The 4,099-nt window shown below is 44.7% G+C and overlaps 1 long non-coding RNA gene across 1 annotated transcript; it reads right to left on the reverse strand.

Moving 5' to 3' along the window:
* Positions 1-1,091: 1,091 nt before the first annotated feature.
* LOC144180536 (uncharacterized) lies at positions 1,092-3,652 on the reverse strand. The gene is made up of 3 exons (XR_013324453.1): positions 3,610-3,652; positions 2,961-3,026; positions 1,092-1,298 (listed from the first exon to the last, which is right to left on the reverse strand). It is a non-coding gene; the product is annotated as an uncharacterized LOC144180536 (long non-coding RNA).
* Positions 3,653-4,099: the final 447 nt, after the last annotated feature.

The raw sequence follows: 4,099 nt of genomic DNA on the forward strand, positions 1-4,099 counted from the left end.
CACCGTCTAGGTTTTCTTTTTCCTTTCCAGTAGGAGCGTTTTTTTGCGTTCCTTATCTTACCTTGAATGAAACCAAACAGTTGGGTGTATTCTCAATTCTTCGTACACTGCCTCTCGATTTCCGCCTCCAGGATTTTGGAAAGGTGGTGCCCTCGCAAAAAACAACCGCCGCGACCATGCCGCAACTGCCAACTCTGCGGAGACGCGCTCTCCCACTGGCAGTGGCGCGACTCGGCACACTGCGTGCGTTTGACGTAGTGGCCGAGCTACTGCGCACATATTGCACAAATGGTACGCCAGTGCAGGAGCTGATCCCTAACAGATTCCAAACATCCAATGCGTGGTATTTCCGGTTAGCCCTAGCCGGTGACAATTGTATTGCCTGTTTGCTACAATAGCTGTCACGCAAGAAGGGATGTCCATGAAAGCCATCTTAGCCAAACATTTCTCGAGATATTTTCAGACAGAGTTTTTTTGATGCCATCAAACTGATCCCTCCCTTAAGATCAACTTCTAGCCGGGAAGGCACATGGTTACCTGAAATGATGAATCACCCAACCAAAACTTGTTTCAATAAAAAGTTTGTCTCTACAGCGTAGAAACATAATCCTTGTAACTATGTTCACACTAAGAAATTACGATGGCCTGGGTTGGAAATACTGTTGTTCTCTTGCAGCATTCGTCACGTGGATATGAGCAAAAGGGGGAGCCAGCAGCGTCGGACACCTGATTACCTACGAATAGATTTCACAAGCCGTGTGACACGACAGTTCGCAGAACACCCCGCTTCACTGCGTTATCAGAGTACATGAAGAATTTTACTGAATACTTATACACCAGCACTCGGCATATGAACTACTCGATGGCGGCGATAATTATGACTGGTGAGTAAGTTACGACTGCGTGAACTACAACTGTCGGTGTAATGTAGGCTGGATCCTGTGTAGAAAATATCTTTGGACATCCACAATTAACATAGAGGGAGAACTTCGTGACGATATAACGCACCATCAACCAAGCAATTCACCACCATCATCACAAGTTAGAACATCAAAGATAGCAAAATTTGGATGAAAAATAGTTCGTGTACGTTCAGTAGGTGGAGCCATTTATTATCGCATCACTTTCATGGTTTCTCCACCACCAGTGTAGCTATTCTTTGAGCAGCGCACAAAGCGGTATCTATTACTGCGATGAGGTCTCTTCGGCGCGGGCCATGGCGTCTTCTGCACGGAAGCCTATTCCACCGGTGCCACCGACACCACCTCCCAGGGCAGCACACGGGGCGGCGATCATGGCTGCAATAAAGGTAAAATAAACAAAAAAGGCACTTTTGAAGCGACAGCTTTCAATTGCCCGTTCTGCAAAAATCTTTTGTTTGGGTCGTCGGCGTTACTACGGTAATTATTTTGGCGGGTGTATTACAATACCTGCTGCAATTCAGCTCCTGTTGGCTGCGATCACAGACTTGCGAGACCAAAGTAGCCTACGGCTGCGAATGAGGGTGTGCGTCTGCTTGCCGTTCCCGTTGGGTCTGTTAGGCCTCAAAGTGAATCACAGTCGCTTCAAGGTCTACCGTGGTCAACCGGTATCCGTAGCCAACATGTAGTGAGTTTGACGGTGGCTTGGCGTGTCGTTAAGCTTAATGTTATGGTACTTGATGCTTGATCCGAACATAGCCGCTCAGGCAGAGTGGACAGTGGCGATGATAGCTACCATTACAAGCTCACTGTCGATTAACCAATTCTCTTTTGGCTGCGACAACAACAATTGTTCCATACGCACTTTAAGGTACTGGCCAAAGCCGACAATTGTTGCTGTTGGAACTTCTCTACTTGCTGACGGGTTCAAGTTTGGCTTCGACCTCAACATAACCAGCCAAAATTCTCAGAAACCCATTAGAAATAATAAGTGAAAGTGAGGACTGCCTTCAGACGCTCAAGGCTTATTCCGCCATCCACATTGGCTGCTGCGTTGACATCACTTGTGAAAAAGACACGGAAGGGTGTTCAACCGGACAAAATTGCTTTTTTCTTTTCTTGCAGAACTCAAATGAAGTGCTTAGGTACCCTTGAAGTCTCTTTGGTCCTATTTGTGCAGAGCATTAGAGTTTGCCAGAAAAAAATTGTGTGGCGGTTACTATACCCCCCTGCAAAAGTCGAGCACAGCGTGAACCACAGTCTCTTTCTTGGTGATGGCGCATTGCTGCTGCGTCTTGTGAAGCAGTCGCGTTGTTATCAGGAAAGCATGCGCTATTCTGGCGTTATTCTGCAGCGCGTGGCCGCCGCCAAGAACGTCTCGCACGGTCTCGGCATACGACCCTTCCGGTCACACTGTCTCCACACTTGCTTCCGCTTTCTTGCTCGCTCTAATCGGTCTTTCTCGGCGTCCTCTTCACTCACCCCCTTACAACGAGGCCAACAGCAATGTGGAAACACAGCCACCGAACACGTCTTGCGAGGCCTGGGCGTTCTGCCCCCCTCACATTTTTGCCATTCTTTCTTCCTTCGCTTTCCTGCTCGGTGTACCTTGTCTATTTTTGGTGTCCTCTTCGTTCCCTGGGTTACAACGACGCCGACGGCGAAGCGAGACACAACAGTGGATACTGAGGAGCTGCTCAATAAAAGCCTGCTCTGCTCTTCTAAACTGAATATTGTCTCACTAGCACTCCTCTGAGAAGCTAATAAAGAGGTGATTCGCTGATAGAGAAACTAGGTAGCAATGCCTTTGGACCCATAGCGTTTTCTGAATACTGGGTTTAAATAGAACAAAAACTCTCTTTGATTTACTCTACCTTTTTTAAAGAATTCTTTTCGCAGGCAATATTAATAGCACTGGTAAAAACTTCCAAGCACCCCTCATGATCTTAGGAGCCGAGTTAAACGAAACCTGACGAATTTTGTCGGGCCTCAAAAGGCTCCGAAACACCTAGAAATTAGACTAAAAAACTCCTTAGTTACCTAAGATGACTGCAAGCACAACCAGAAGTTGGAGTCCAAAAAGACGGAGCATGGCGGAATTTGTTTCTGAAATGAAAACAGATTTTTCTTGATGGGTAAAAACGATAGACTTTCATTATTAAAATTTGCAGTATAAAAATTTAGTCTGATGAAAGGCAGGGGAGCAGGAAAAATGCTATGAAAAACAACAATAATATAAAAACGCACGTCATATGACGCCTCCCTAGACATACGGTTTGTTTAAAGACAGCAGTTCAAACTAGATGGCGGATTCAAAATTTCTTAGGGGTCATTAATTTTCTATGCGTAAAAATGCTTGACTTCACCCAAAGGCAAGCGCACCTTTTTTAATTCAGCTATTTCACATGTTCGTTGCTTTCTTTAAATAGTTAACCCAACAAATTGTATGTGCAAACATAAAACAGTATTGCAAACGGCTTCGCAGTTAAATTTTAAATTCCTGCAATCACAGTTGTAAATAGTCCAAATGAAAGGGATGTGCAGGATTCTGCGGTAACTACACTTCAAATTGTTATTCCTCGAAATACATCGCTACATGAGTCCGCAAGAGGCAAACCTTGGAAATAATTTAAGAGAAAGGGGTAATTCTGCCTTTTGTAATTATCGTAGCTACTTAGGCCACACTTGCCTATGGAACTTCACGTAGAAGACTCAACGTTTTTCTGGGCAATAGCTGACACTAAGCCTGGTGAAAGACCGCGCTTTTATAGCGCGAACCAGTGATTGTTTTGTGTGTTTTTTCAACTTTCGATGACAGTAATTTAGCAGATTCACACAAAAAGAAATTACTGCGTATTGTTTTATTTTCATGTTGAAGAATACGTATGCCTTGGCAGTTTTTAGCATGTTGGAGGCGAAACAATGTAATTGGAAATGTCAGTACAACATGACAACGGTTTGCGGAAAATTGTTTTTCACTTCAAATACTTAGATCGGATCCCCGGTTTCCCCAAAAAAGCAAGCTTGTTCGCGACGTCGCAGAACAAACTCAATCAGACAAACCAATTAGAAACTGTCATTTTGTGACGTTTTGTGTGTAATTGGACCATCCTTTTGGTAGGGGCCAAATAGTTCTGCTCCAGTTCAGACCCGACAGAGCAATTAGGGTGTACAACGTA

This window comes from Haemaphysalis longicornis, unplaced genomic scaffold, assembly GCF_048455015.1.
Source record: "Haemaphysalis longicornis isolate Haplotype H1 unplaced genomic scaffold, Haemaphysalis longicornis Haplotype H1 scaffold_4, whole genome shotgun sequence".
NCBI classification, from domain to species: domain Eukaryota; kingdom Metazoa; phylum Arthropoda; class Arachnida; order Ixodida; family Ixodidae; genus Haemaphysalis; species Haemaphysalis longicornis.